Consider the following 16,999-nt stretch of genomic DNA (forward strand, 5'->3'; position numbering starts at 1 on the left):
CAATATCATCGAACGTCAAGTTATCAATAACACCAGAGGACTTAAAGTACCAAATAGCAACAAACCACAGTACACACATTCATTTTTTGTGGAAATAACTATTCACTGGAACCAACTACAAGATAAAGTTGTGCATGCAGGTTCTGTAGAGGCATTTAAGACCGCTCTACAAGAACACTGCCCATAACAACTGCGCTCTTCTCCGCCGTGTATAAAAGCCTAAACAGTATTCTACACTTACCACTACACACAGATACAGAATAACCACTACATAACAATCTCCCGACTTGGAGCAGGCGCATACAGAACATTGTAGAATTAATCATGTTTGTGAGGGCTCAATCTTTCAAAGTGTAGTTAAGTTATTTGAAGCAAATAGTTACACATCAAATGGATTAGGTTTTAAGCCGTCATGAACAGTCAGTAAAAGGCATTGGATTGTGCAATGCCAAAACATAAGTAAATAACATTGACAGGATAAAGATTTGAAATTGCTTACAAAATTAGAAATAAACTAATACAATTACCGACCTCCGAGACAAATTGAAAACGAAAAGTCATCAAGCATAACAGATTGAGTAATGTTAATATCATGGATTTGAAAGAAAACAGTTAATTGAACAAAATAATGAGCTAAACCTGCCGGGTGTGAACTGATTGAGAGATTAGGTTGTGACAAAAAATATAATATTTTGGTTGAATATGGTATTGCCAATTATAGGTTAGACAATACTTGGTCATGTATTATGAAGATTTAAGCCCAAGGCGTTTGTTTTTACCGTTCGTTTGATTGACGTGCAATGAACCACTTTGCAAGGTAAGGTGATAACAATGTTAATCACGTTTAATTTCTAATGTGTCGCATTAACCTTAAATTCAGTTATTAACATTGGTTGCTGTCTACCATAACTAAATTGTTTCTGCAATTAAAAGGTCGAGGTTTTTCTTGTAATTTATTTACCATTTTGTCACCCTGGAACTTTTACAGTTGGAGTTACTTAACCAAGCTCATTCTGTAAAGCCGTGCGATGATCTTTAGTCGTTTTAATTTTTATAAGCAAACTTTATCACATAGAAACATGTACATTTATTCTAAATATAAAATTTAGATATTGACATGCTGTGAAGCACAAACTGGAAAATCTTTCAAAAAACATCCTATTATTCATTATGTTTTTCATAGAGGGGTCATATTATAATTAATTGACAAGTGAGGTCAAGAAAATGTAAAGTCAATGTTTGACTGTCCTTTTTGCATCTTTCGTCCCTCTTTTAGATATAAGTCAATATTCTTTTATTTAAGATACATACATTTCGTCTCGTATGAATTTCATAGTTATATCGAATTCGATATGAAATTATTTGTGTGCCTTCCTATATACTGGTAAAGTAGAGCACAGACGTTAAATAGCAAATAATGCACAATGAAATAGTCCCGAGCCACCTTAATTTAATTAATGCCAAATTATAATCGAACATCCTGATAAAAATGTTTATTTGACTTATTCGCATTCAAAAGTATAAAACGATACATTCTGAGAATATCATATAAAGTTCAATCTTTGGTTACGATGGCGAAGCTAATGGAGTACAAATTTAAGACCGCAACATGTCTTAGTGTCAAAATGTGTAAATTTGGTTGCTAAGGACAGTAAACAATAAATAAACATAAATTGCATACCTAGCAGATTTTTTACCTTCAGAACTAAAACAAGAACATAAAAGACTTAAGATTTGTGGTAAATTTTATCTTAAAAAGTGCATTTCTGTGCTTTCTGATGTGCCATAAGGTAGCACTCCACAGTTAGAAAATAAAATTAAAAATGAGCCACAAAATGTTTTATCATCTCCTATTCCTGGATTTCTAATACATTAACCTAACTGTTTGTGTTGTATATTTGCATATGTATGTAATCAGTATATTCCATAGATTTGATTTTCAAAAGTTAAAAGAGTGAAAATTAATTCCTTTTATGTGTATCCATGGCAACATTCTGCATGTATTTACCATAACATATTGCAAAAAGGGGGAAGGGGTGAACATGTCACACATCCCCCTAAAATTTGGATCAAACTAGAATTTCAATGCCTTTGAGTGATACCTTTTAAGAAACTGTTTTCATAAATCTTCCTAATGATCACATAAAAAATGGGTGTCTTTTGCCTCCTTTTTCGTAAAATCCAATCACAAAGTTCATGCGATAAAAGTTTGAAAAAAACATTGCAATAATTGCCGGACCAATGTATGGTACGGACATACAAATACGGACTGTCATACAGAAAACAGTCTATATAACATACATAACATAATTTTGATGTTCATATAAACCTAATACAAAGGCTATTTTAATACTCAGCTATCCAAAAATTAATTCTTATTGCACACTAGCTCTCATATTTGAAAAATCCACAAGGACCAACATGCCAAACTACTCTACTAACTGAGGAGTGTTACCTGAAGGTGAATCTTTCCCGCTCCTGCCTCAATTTTTATCATATTTTCTGTGTTTTACTAGCTGTTACGATGAAAATGGTAGCTTAGTTTTTAAAAATGGTTCAGTAATATAGATTTTATGAAGGTTAGCAGTTGATGTTGAAACGCCAAAAAAAGTGATTTAAAAATAAATGCTGGATCATAGTGAAAAACTTCAAGTCTGTCTCATTTTTGGGGTAAATTTCTAAAACTTTTCCCTTTATCTTATTTAAATAAAGGCAACAGTAGTATACCGCTGTTCAAAACTCATAAATCCATGGACAAAAAACAAAATCGGAATAACAAACTAAAACCGAGGGAAACGCATTAAATATAAGAGGAGAACAACGACATAACACTAAAATGTAACACATATAGACAAAATCCCACGAGAATAACAAATATAACATCAAAACCAAATACATGAAAATTAAAATCATACACTTACCTTCAAATAGGACAAATTGTACAATTTTTAGGTATTTGAAAGCACTTGTAGGTCAATTTTGCTGTAAATAGCATACCTAACCTTGATTTAGAAGCTCTCAAGCAGGGTATAAATTTCTAGCAGTACTGGCATCATTTAATTTAATTAATGACAAATTATGATCTAAAATCCTGCTAAATGTTTATTTGACTTATTCGCATTTAAAAGTATAAAGCGATACATTCTGAGGATATATCATATAAAGTTCAATCTTTGGTTACAATGGCGAAGCTGATGGAGTACAAATTTAAGACCGCAACATGTCTAAGTGTCAAAATGTGTATATTTGGTTGCTAAGGACAGAAAATAATAAAATAAAAATAAATTGCATACCTAGCAGATTTTTTACCTTCAGAACTCAAACAAGAACATAAACAGACTAAAGATTTGTGGTAAATTTTATCTTAAAAAGTGTATTTCTGTGCTCTCTGATGTGCCATAGGGTAGCACTCCACAGAAAATGAGCCACAAAATGTTTTATCATCTCCTATTCCTGGATTTCTAATACATTAACCTAACTGTTTGTGTTGTACATGTGCATATGTATGTAATTAGTATATTCTATAGATTTGATTTTCAAAAGTTAAAAGAGTGAAAATTAATTCCTTTTATGTGTATCCATGGCAACATTATGCATTTATTTACCATAACAAATTGCAAAAAGGGGGTGAACATATCACATATCCCCCATAAATTTGTATCAAACTAGAATTGCAATGCCTGTGAGTGATACCTTTTTTGAAACTGTTTTCATAAATCTTCCTAATGATCAAATAAAAAATTGGTGTCTTTCGCCTCCTTTTTTCGTAAAATCCAATCACAAAGTTAGTGCGATAAAAAGTTGGAAAAAACAGTACAATAAATGCCAGACCAATGTATGGTAGGGACATGCAAATACGGACTGTCATACAGAAAATAGACTATATTACATACATAACATAATCTTGATGAACATATAAACCTAATACAAAGGCTATTTTAATACTCAGCTATCCAAAAATGAATTTTATTGCACACTAGCTCTCATATTTGAAAAATCCACAGGGGCCAAAATGCGAAACTGCACACCTAACTGTGGATAGTTATCAACAGTACCAGGATTATAACCTAGAGGCGTACAATAAAACCGAAAATAAAGTAAGAAAAGGACGAGGTTATTTACGGCAGACTATGAATGATGACGAGCTAGATAGGGAACAAAAGATTTCAAAAAGTGACTCGCCAAACAAAGACATTTCATCATGGATGCAAACAGTGGAGAAAAGTCAAAGTACTCTTACAACAGAAATGGCAAAATCAAAAACAAGTGGTACAAATCAGGAGTCTTCTTATAATAAAACGAGATATATCCAAAGCAAGAAGATAAATAAGCGTTGTAACAATTGTCGAAAATTTTGTCATTTAGCAAGGTACTGTCGCCTACCTCGAAGAATTCAAAACAATTATAATGAAAATGGGTCTGTCAAAACATTGATAAAAACTAGGAAACAACATAACCGTAAGACAAACGAAGGTGCGTTTACAACACCATCTGAAGATGCTGGTATGTATGTCAAACTGAATGTAGGAGATATTGAAGCCAAGTTTGTGGTTGATACAGGAGCAACTTTGACATTGGTATCTTTTAAGTTATACGATATGTTGACTCCTTTAGATAAATCATATCTTAGCGAAGTAAAGACAACTGTTAAGTCAGTGTGTGGCAATAAGCTAGAGCTTTGTGGAAAAGGGAGGTTCAATTTACATTTCGGTCCAAATATGTTGCAATCTGAAGCGGTTGTTACTGTTCTGCAAGTTGGTGGTATACTTGGTTTGGACTTCATGAAACGGCATAATTGTTTAATTGATGTTAAGAATGGACACTTTTGTATTGGGGATTTTTTAGGTAGATTTGTTTTTCTTCAGGGATCAATAGGCTGTTACCGAGTTGTTGCTTCAGAAGCAGTTGTCAAACCGCCAAAGTAGGAAATTGTCCTTAATGGCACGGTTTGCTTAGCAGAAGGTAAAACAATACATGCTGACAATGTTTTGTTAGAAGCAAACGATCATGTAGGAAAAAACTACATTTTGACTGCTAGCACGTTGGTAAGGTCAGGCGAAAAAGTCCCTGTTAGCTATAGATTAATGAACACAGAACTAGATCTTAAGGCAATCTATCCTGGTACAACTATAGACCAAATGTCTGGTGTTGACCAAGTACTAGATGGTAATATTAGTTCAAATGACCAGAAACATGACCGACTTAGGCCAGATTTACAAGATTTGTTAGACCGGACATCAGATGAATTGACTTCGAAAAACAAACAAAAAGTTAAATCTTTGTTGATAGAAAATCACAACTTGTTTGCTTCATCTAATGTTGACTTGGGGAGGACCAATCTTGTAAAACACGAACACAATACGGGAAACGCAAGACCATTTAAAGAACCACCTCGTCGGACACCTTCATTTGAACAAGGTAGTAAATGACAACCTTGCCAAAATGTTACAAAAAGGGAATATTGAACCCCCACAGTCCCTGAGCGGCAGGGATAGTCTAAGTTAAGAAAAAGGACGACAGTTATCGCTTTTGTGTATATCATAGTGTAGATTATAGACGCTTAAACAGTGTGACCTTTAATAAAGACACGTATTCTTTACCGAGGATTGACGATTCGTCAGACCATTTAGCGGGAAATAAATGGTATACATTAAAATACTAAATCCCTGTGATGTGTTTTAGTCGATTTTAGTCTCTGATGCATGATTTTTTAATATTAATTGGTTTTAGCTGTCAGTAACTGCGAGTACTCTCAAATCGTATTTTCTTGTTAATTCGACCTGTTGATACTGTTTATAATGCTTTTTTTGTTATTTTTTATTTATATGGATCTTGTCTGTACATCAGCTTTGTTTATTTGTAATATCTTCAATTTTTCACTTACAACATTTGTATAAACTTCAAGATTATAAAAAAACAGTTTTTGTTTTCTAAAGTGAACATTGATTGGTTAAATATTTCTCAGTGATGTCCTGTGTTTGAATTTGTTTGTTAGCTTTTTGGTCATGAATGTTTTTCTCTAATATTTAATTAACTGTGCATTTGTATTCAGATATCGCAGATCAAATTTATTCGTTCATTGTGTAATCATACGTTTTTTGATTGAGTTAAGCCTGCCAATTGATATTTTATCGTATGTTTTTCTATGTTGTGATGTTATTCTATTGTTTCAGAAAAAGGGAGAAGGTTTGGATCCATTAAAACGTTTAATCCCGCTGCAAATGTTTGCACTTGTCCTAAGTCAGGAATCTGATGTACATTAGTTGTCGTTTGTTTATGTAATATATTCGTGTATCTCGTTTTGTTTATATAGATTAGACCGCTGTTTTTCCCGTTTGAATGGTTTTACACTAGTAATTTTGGGGCCCTTTATAGCTTGTTGTTCGGTGTGAGCCAAGGCTCCGTGTTGAAGGCCCTACTTTAACCTAAATTGTTATTTGGATGGAGAGTTGTCTCATTGGCACTCACACCACATCTTCCTATATCTATATAGTACTTTGAACTGCTGTTCAGGATATTGGCAAGTGGAGCTGGCCAAAAATGACAAACGCAAAACAACCTTTGAAACAAGAAGGGGTTTATTTCAATTTTGGGAATGCCGTTTGGGTAATGTTGCGCTGCACAAACATTTGAGCGATTGATGGAAACCATACTAGCTGGTTTGCAGTGGGAAACATGCCTGATTTACATTGACGATATGATCGTTTTTTGAAAAACACTAGATGGAATGCTTAACAATTTACAAGAAGTTTTAGCTAGGCTTAAATTGGCTGGTTTTAAACTGAAGGCAAAGAAGTGCACCTTGTATACCACCAAGGTTCGTTTCTTATGACATATTGTCTCTGAGGATGGAATATCAACCGATCCTGACAAGATTTAGGCTGTCAAAAAGTGGCCCACCCTTACAAATATAACTGAAGTTCGTTCCTCTTTAGGTATTTGTGGGTACTACAGAACATTTATCAAAAACTTTGCCCACATTGCTAAACCGTTACAGAAAATTACAGAGAAAGAATCTAAGTTTGTTTGGACTTCAAAATGTCAAGAATCTTTTGATCAATTGAAAGGTAAATAAATAAACGCACCAGTCCTGACTCAGAAATCTAAGGAAGGGCTTAAACATGTTGTGGCTTATGCTTGTCGTACACTTTCAAAATCAGAACGAAGGTACTGTGTAACACGCAAGGAGTTGCTTGCTGTCGTTTGTTTTATTAAACATTTCAGACCATACCTATACGGTAGAAATTTACGGTAAGAACTGATCACGGATCATTAAAGTGGTTACTTAACTTCAAGAACCCAGAAGGACAGATAGCTAGATGGATTGAAACATTAGGATTATTGGAGATGCAAATTCAACATCGACCAGGAGTGCAACATAGGAATGCAGACGTACTTAGTAGCATTCCTTGTTAACAATGCGGTTATCATTCCGGTTTAAAAAAAGAGACCAATATGACACTGTTAATGCTATCATCCGTTTTGATGGTAGTAATGACAAAGTTGATAACAGTGGACATCATAATCTGTCTTTAATAGAAATTCAGAAAAATGATCATGTCCTGAAAATAGTGACAAAATGGGTAGAAACAGACGAACGTCGTGATTACAAAGATTTTTCTGATAAGGGATTTTTCTTGAAATCACTTTGGAATCAATGGAACGTCTTAAAGTTTTGAGACGGACTTATTTACAGACGATTTGAAGACCCTGCAACCAAAATTGTAAAAAAGCAGGCAATCATTCCTTTATCAGAACGCAAAAAGGTTTTACAATTCTCTCATGATGATAAATGTTCTGCTCATTTAGGTATCCATAAACTTTGGCAAAATTAGACTATCATGTTATTGGCCTGGGTTGCAAAACGACGTCAGGACTTACATAAACGGATGTGACAAATGTGCAAAGCGAAAAAATCCACAAAAGTCCAAAAGAGCTCCAATGGCTTAAGTTGAAGCTAATGGGCAAATGGAAAGGATAGTTACAGATATCCTTGGTGAGTTGCCAGAAACAGAGAGTGGTAACAAATATATCTTGGTAGGTTCTGACTACTACACAAAGTGGACGGAATCTTTTGCCATGCCAAATATGGAAGCTAAGACTGTGGCTAATATTATAGTTGAAGAAGTCATTGTGAGATTTTGGTGTTCCTCATCGGGGACACTCAAATCAAGACAGGCAATTTGAAAGTTTGTTATATTAAGAGGTGTTTCGTATTTTGAATATTAAGAAGAAACGTACCACCCCATATCACCCGAAATCTGATGGTCTGGTGGAAAGGTTTAATAAGACTCTTGCAACACTGTTGAGTTCATTTGTGAAACAGAACCAGTGAGACTGGGATGAATACATTCATTTTATCATGATGGCATATAGGGCATCAGAACACGAGACGACTGGACAAACTCCAAATATTCTCATGTTAAATAGAGAACTATCAACTCCTTTAGACATCATGTATGAAATGCCACCACCCGTTAAAGACATCCCTGCACATACATGGGCTTGGAAACTTAAGGAGAAGTTAAAACACTCCCACAGTTTTGTTAGAGGTAAAATCAAATGGCAAATGCAAAGATAAAGACACTTTTACAACCTCACATTTTTATACCAAAACCTCCGAACAGATGACGAGCTATACGTTTATTTCCCGGTAAATAAAACTGGGCTGCCTTCAAAGCTGACTAGTTTCTGGAAAGGTCCTTTTAAAATTCTCGACAAATATGGTGACCTTACATATAAAGTTGACTGTGGATACAAAGGGAAACCACAAGTCATACATGTCGACAGACTTCAGAAAAAGAACACACAGACAGAACTGGATAACAACACTTTTAGTCCATTGAACCCTGAAAATAATACTGCTAAAATGAACTAGAAGAGATTCCTTATTCACAAGATATTGCTGTTCATAAGTCAATGTTGCATGAGGAAGATATGCAAGAATGGAATCCTGAAGGGCGTCGTACAAGGCGAAAACCAGCATGGATGGAAAATTATATTGTTGAATAGATTTTATATATTTAACTGAATTAAAAAAGTGTATATATAGTACTTCTATGTTAAAGCTGTTTCAAGTAAGTTTTAGACATGTGTTTTTGAGGCGTGGGTTATGTGATTACTTTGTATTTAAGTCTAGATTGTTTGTATTGGTTACAGTTCGGCAGAAGTCTTTTTTTATATATTCATATAGTACTGTAATAAATGTAGAAAAGAATTGGATGTTTCGCGGGTAAACCTTGGGTCAGGTCAAATGTAAAGGGGTGTTCCAAAGGAAACTGTCAATACGATTAATGAGACACTTTGGAAGAACACCCCTCCTTGAATAATGGTACAGCTACCATTGGGGTATAAAAGCAGGAGATATTCGTAGCTCAGGGTCGATTGACATAAGTCTATGAGACAGAAGATCAATGTACGGTACGCGGATTTATATACGAGATCGCTGTCTCTTATATATTAGATGTATAGTTATTATTACACAAGTAATAAAGAACAGGTTGGTGCCTGTTATAAATATGGACTTGTACGTTTACAAGCTGAGCCATATTGTACCGTATAGGATAAGTGTGATTCTGTGTTACCACCTTTTAAAGTACATAAGTGTACCAACAGAACAAAGACAAGTATGTAAACATGTAGGGTACATTATTGTACCTGGAGGGCAAGTTTGTACCAGTGTATCATATATTTAAAAAGTAGAATAGTTTATAGATATCTTTTGGAGATTGCAAAAATCAGTTGTTCATATTTTGGTCAATTGATGATAATATATGAATAAATATTACATGTATTTGTTATATATTTTATAAATAGAACATTTTGGATCCAGTATCAAACTTGTGACGGACTCATTCTAAAATAGAAATAGACACACTTACCCGATATACACGTGACACCTGTAACTGTTACATAAACGTTATCATAACTGTACAAGCATTTCATATCTTCCGGTTTTATAAAACAAAAGCCATCCCCTCTTCTCGAGAATAAACATTTATTTTCGCACATACTTAGGGAAGGTGTGTCTAGATAAACAACCCGACGACCAGACATGATCAACATACAAAAATACAAATTGAATATATAGGGCAACCAGATCGAATACAGCCATTTATTTAAAGGAGAAAAAGGTAGCTGCAACCATTCAAATACATTGATCGTTCAAATAAAAGAGGGTCCGACCCCTCATGATCCGCCACTGGGCAATCCAGGGGGGTCCTGGAATAAAAATCTTCTCTTTTTTCTCTTTTTAAAAAAGATTAATCCTTTATAATAGAGACATATAACTAGGAATAAAAGTAAAGAGATATTTAGCTTAATAATTTTTTCGCTAAAGGAAATTCCTCCACCTATTGAACCGGTGTGTGCCAAGGCGTGATCGGTTTTATTTGACTCGAGTTATGAACGTCCCATGGTATCTCATATTTTAGTTCATTTATCTATGACATTAGAGAGTTAAGAACAAGTTTTGTAGCTTTTACCAAGAAAGTTTTGGGTGCCAAAGATAAGTTTTTTTTTTAAATTATCATAGATATGTTTTGAAACGTGCTAATAAAGAAGCTGATGTAACAGAAGTACAGAAAATAATCTATGATTTATTTTGCTATGAATTTTGCCCCATCTTCAAAATCATTGGATACTAGTGATTTTTTTATGACATTGTGCAATTTTCTTGTTTACATTATCATCTTAGAAATCTAAGAGAAAGATGAGAAATATTTATGACATTGTCTAGCATATTAATCTATTGTAATAAAAATTCATAATTTCTTATAAAATTTGTAGATTTAGCTAACAAAGTCCTTATATTTGTGTAAATAACATTCGTTTATAGTGGGAAATTTAACGTTAAATAAGCTACAATTAAAAATTGCTTGCTAGTCCCTCTCTGTGATTTATATTAGATAACTCTGGTTGATTTCCCAATCAATCTATAATGAAGGGGAGATAAATAATTCGATATATATATGGAAGTGTTTAACGACCTTGACTGGCTTTTCAGCCCTCGCACGGTCGGCTCGGTACCCGAAGGCGATTGGTGAGCGTTTGAATATTTTGTGCCGTGGGTCAGGAACAGGTAGCAAAGGACGCCGAATGGAGGCCGCCATCTTGGTTTTGGTGAGTTGTTTTTTACTTTTTGACTATTTTGTTGTTTTCTCTACTTCACAACGGCTGCTTTCAGGGCCAGTTTGGTCAGCTTGGCAGCCCGCTAACCTCGATGATGGAGTACTGGTAGATGAATCGTGGACGTAGTTCTAAAGATGACAGGAAGCATTATCAGGACCAAAGCCGTGAGGCAGTGAAATGAAGGTCGTATCACCCAACAGCCTAGGATACAGCCCTCGGACGTTAATCGGCATGACACTCCCCATAATATACAATGGTTTTGGAGTGCATGTTAACGCGGGTACGCCAACTACTACGTCTCTCTGTACGGCATGGATTGGTTTCTGTCATCTTAGTAGTATGTCGTTGACCATCTAGCAATAAACCCTCATCGAAGATAGCGGGTAAAGGAGAGCTGACCCAGCACGTCCGTTCAGCTGTAAGGACTGAGACGTGACTGTGTTGATGAATGATGAATGAAAAAATAATTCGATCTACATTTATTGTTTTTTTTTCAAAAATGATGAACGGTTCTTTATATTGGTATGTAATCATTTTAAACGTTTCAAATTTATGAAAGTATATTAGTACATCAATATTTTTTGATAAACCAATAACAAAAACTTGAATATATTAAATAAATACATTTTGTGATTTCAAAAATTATATCAGAAACCTTAACTTAATTATAAAATAATAAACTTGTTAAAGGGAGACAATATTCCCATAACTTTTTCGATTCGGCACATAATACAAAGGAATGTCACTCTTGCATACAAATGGCACTTCAATATAATTAATTAACGGTGCATTCGGGCTCCACCTTCAATAATGATTCTAAATTATAGATATAACCAAAAGTTGTTAATCTATAGGATAGTGAAACTATTGAAAACTAACCCACTGTAAAAATATTTCTTTGCAATTTTTTAAAACTTCCTCAGAAAAATGAACAAACCACTTGACTTTCATAGCTCATAATTAACGTTTAAACACAATATTTTAATAAAGTATTTAAAGATAATTCGCTTCTTAAAGTGTAGGACCCAATAAAAACCGTATGCTTGCATCATTTCACCCAAATACAGGTTGAATTAAGTCCTGAAAATTTCGACATTTCTTCATTTATTTTGATCAAAACCGGTTTTAAACAAATTACTAGTACATGTTAAGATCCTACTAAATACCAATATCCCGATATCGTCAGGTAAATTTGCTACATTGTCCAATTTTCTTGTACATATCATCATGTTAGAAATCTAAGAGAAAGATGACAGTATAATTGACCACTTAATTTTAAGGTCTTTGGTTCTATGAATAGCAGGTGGATTTATTAAGGTAAAGTCTGATGACTTCATCACATGATATTTATTGTGATTGGTTGTATTTAGATTATACTTATTTCAAATTATTGAAAACCTCTTGTACAGATTGAGTTAATTTTGCACAATAGAGTATTGCTGACAGATGTACTAGTTGACAAATTTTTAAAACACGAGACGTAACAACATTACAAATTTCATTTAGACTTTCATTGAATACTATCTTTATTTCGATGCTCTAGTAGTGTTTCTTTCCGGAATAGGTTTCAACTGTTCATACATTTCCGCAAATCCTGTTATGCTTTTGTTCTATGTTTGAAAGATTCAACAAACATGTGTTTGTTCCTGTTTCCTTTTTAAACTCAGACCGCATTCAAAGTTAATGGTATTTCTCTGACATTTTTCTGCCAAATATAACTACATGTGTAAACCATTCACGTTGCATGACGTTAATCAAAGAGTCTGTTCAATATGGCCTGCCACATCTGAATATATGTATTTAATTGACTTTTATGTTCATTCTTAGGAAAATGTACAATATCTAATTAACTGAAGTATCTTTAAGAAATGGTAGTATAAATGTGGGTTTTTTTAAAAGTTGTATGACAGTTTTGTCTTTCATTAGTTGCACATACTAGGTAATGATCACTTATTCAAAATTTGCCATCATGGGATTTAGTATCAAATCCTTACAGGTGATAAAAATAAAGGCAACGGTAATATAGAGCTGTTCAGAAGTCATAAATCGATTGAAAGAAATCAAATCCGGGTAACAAACTAAAACCGTGGGAAACACGTCACATATAAGAGGAAAACAACGAAACATCATAACACTCAGGTGCAACAAAAAACCAAACGACAATGCAACATACATAGAAACGAACTTTAAGATAACAGCCGGCATATTCCGGATTTGGTACATGATATTTAAGAAAGAAATGGTGAGTTGAACCTGATTTTGTGGCTAGCCAAACCTCCACGCTTTATGACAATGTTAGATATACAGCTAAATTGACAAACTTATATGACGGGCACACATCACAAATAAACGCAAAAACACCCAAAATAAATACATAAATAAATAATAAAATAGTTCATTTCGACACGTTTAAAACCCAGAATAACCACAAATCAGTATAAGTAATGGGGCACTAGGTACGAGATATTTAAAAATCTGATTTATTATGTTGTTTCCTCGTTCAGTAATAAAATGCAAATAGTGAAATAATAATTGGCTTTTAAAAGCCATTATGGTTTTCTTTTGTCAAAATAAGCTAAAAATATTGATTATGAAGCATTCACTTGCAACTAAAGAATCGCATTAATTGAATCAGTATGCTACTGAACTTCAATGTAACCCCTTAGCTTCAGATGGATAACACGTGAATTGTATGAGTATAGTTATTTAAACGAAAAAATGTCAACATTGAAAGTGAAACCAAGATAAATCATTTGATTGAATGATTCGTTCCACAAAAAATAATTCTTAAACAGGTAAAAACGTTTTACAAACACTTATTTTTCATCTATAGTATGAAATTAAATAGACATAGAAAAATCCAACAGCACGAGTTTGCTCAAGCAATCTATTTGTATCTGTAGTTATGTTTACATCGCTTATATGGTCATCGGATGACTTTAGAGGTCAACTCGATAATTAATTAGATTGCGTCTAGACTAAAATGAATAGGAAACGAAGCTAGTATTGTCATGCCCGTGCCCTGTGCCCTGTTTATTGATTATTTTAGACTTTAATAGTTTGGATAAATGTTTTACATTGTTATAAATCAAATATGAAAATTTTATTAAAATCGGTGGACATGAATTTGACAGCTAGTGCGCCTTTAATTCAGGACAGTACACAAAACAGCTTTAAGGAATCAGATGGGTTCTTCAAAGATTATTTGGTTGAGATTAAAAGTTTCTGATAAACTTAATTGTAGTGGTTGTTTTTTTGTTTTTGTTTAAAAAAATCTATATTAGAATCACCAAATTAACTTATGCCTGGATTGTGACTGACGGCTAGGGTTTATTATTTTTCAACTGAAATAATGAACTAATTTATTAAGCATGGGGTCTGTATATTCAACATGATAAAGATTGTTTATACCTTAAGTTGAAACACCTTTTGATCTGCCGACGAATTTCAGGTAAAAATAATGTAGCATCAAGGAATAATGTCTTATCAAAATTTAGTGTAGTCAAAACAAACAGTAATCATAATTTGTGCAGGTAAACTGAGTTTCCCAGTTAAAAAATCAGGTAAATCTTTTTTTTTTCTTCCTTTGTTGGCAATAAATTAATATTTTGTATTTCTTTTTGTATGTTTGAAATTAATTTTGTTAAGGAATAATAACAGCACTACTCTAAGTCCAAGTGAGGAAAGGGTAGGTGCCATCAAACTAGGCTTACTCTTTCACATTATTTATGTGCCCGTCCGAAGTAGGGAGTTCGCAATGTAATGGCTATCGTTTGTTGCTACATATAATATTTGTATTTTGTTCATTATTTTGTACAAAAATTAGGCTATTGGTTATTCTCTTATATTTGATACGTTTCCCTCAGTTTTAGTTACTAACTCGGATTTGTTTTTTCTCTATCGATTTATGAATTTTAAACAGCGGTATAGTACTGTTGCCTTTATTTACTCGGTTGTGGCGTTAAACATTTATCATTTCTGGGCTTTTTATAGATGACTATGTAATAGAGGTTTTATTCATTGTATAAGAATGAACAATGTCCTATCGTGGTTAATTTCTGTGTCATTTTGGTCTCTTTTGGAGAGTTGTTTCATTGGCCATTTCATACAACATCTTCTTATTATACCCCCGCTTTAAAAAGGGGGGGGGTATACTGTTTTACCTCTGTCTGTCAGTCCGTCAGTCCGTCAGTCCGTCAGTCCGTCCCATGAAACTTTCGTCACATTTTTCTCAGGAACTACACATCCACCCTTTCTGTAATTTGGTATCAACATTTATATATGTCAGCCATACCATGTGATGCGTTTTCAGATTCATCACTCGACAACTTCCTGTTTACCGAACACTTGTATGATTTTACACATGATAGCCAAGTTGAAAATTTTCGTCACATTTTTCTCAGGAACTACAATACAAGGATTTCTGAAATTTGGTTTCAGGATTTATATAAGTCAGCTATACCGTGTGATGCGTTTTCAGATTCATCACTTGACAACTTCCTGTTTACCGAACACTTTTATGAATTTACACATGATAGCCAAGTTGAAAATTTTTGTTACATTTTTCTCAAGAACCACAATACAAGGATTTCTGAAATTTGGTTTCAGGATTTATATAAGTCAGCTATACCGTGTGATGCGTTTTCAGATTCATCACTTGACAACTTCCTGTTTACCGAACACTTGCATATTTTTACACTATTAATATTATCCACTTGCGGCGGGGGTATCATCAGTGAGCAGTAGCTCGCAGTTTCACTTGTTTTCGATATGTCAACAGTCATTCTTTCATTTATTTGTTTAAATTTTAACTTTGTACTTTGAATTTTAATTATATTTATCTTATATCTTTTTTTTTTTTTATCTTAAACTGAAAATCAATGTTATTATTGTATTTCATTAACGTAAAATTTCTACTTAAAAAAAAATGATATTTTCAAAGTGAAAATATTTTTTACCTTCAAACTTCTCTTTTTTCACTTTCCAAAAATAAGAACAATCTGGATTTCCAGAGAACATTAAACATCTGTCTTGTCTTCATGTATGTTGACATTTTGTGAACACATAATGCATATCTAAATACCCTAGTTTTTCTTCAGCTATTTCTTGTGTATGTTTAAATTCATAACAATTATTATTTGAGAACGCAAATGAACATGCTGTTACTAATACACGTTACCAAATCGAAAACAGAGAACGCAAAATAAACAGAAGATATTGCCTCAGGGGTTAAACTAGTACAGTGTAAATTAATAACGTCATTATTTTAATAAGAAACATATAAAGCAGTTTTTGTAACATTTACAGTATCAGCGTAAATAGCTGTTAAATTTCCAGCACATCGGTGATAAAAATTGTGTTGAAATCATTTTAACTAGTTATCAAAATATTTGATTCTTTACGTTTCCCTTCCATTTATAGAAGTTTGGTTATTATTTTTTTTCCTTAGATAAATAGTAAAGCTTGCTATTTTTGGACAGACACGCTTATAAGTATTACAGTTGTAACACATTATATGTTTACATCAAATCAGTTTAAGTGAGTTTTACCTCTTAAAACATAAAAAAAATAGGATGAAATGGATATATCTTCATCTTCAAATGACACAATATATCAATATGACCGATTAACAAGAAAAACAAGACACAGGGTTACCATGCCTACATGTGTTCAGGTCATGACCTCGTTCATCATAGAATTGACAGCAATCATTGTCAGATGAAAATATGTAGAATGTTAACATATTGAGTAACTTAATGTAAAAATATCTTTTTATACCAATTCATCAGAATAAAAACGTTTTGACATAGCCATAGTTAGCATGAAAATACTTACTATGATCTATATACTGTAAATTGTAATTGTCACA

General features: G+C 33.3%; 1 protein-coding gene across 1 annotated transcript in view; it reads right to left on the bottom strand.

Annotated features, from left to right (window-relative positions):
- The window catches only part of LOC139492496 (uncharacterized), a 57,950-nt gene that overhangs the window by 24,419 nt on the left and 16,532 nt on the right, over positions 1 to 16,999 (bottom strand). The gene's annotated exons all lie outside the window — the stretch shown is intronic.

Source organism: Mytilus edulis, chromosome 10 (assembly GCF_963676685.1).
Source record: "Mytilus edulis chromosome 10, xbMytEdul2.2, whole genome shotgun sequence".
NCBI classification, from domain to species: domain Eukaryota; kingdom Metazoa; phylum Mollusca; class Bivalvia; order Mytilida; family Mytilidae; genus Mytilus; species Mytilus edulis.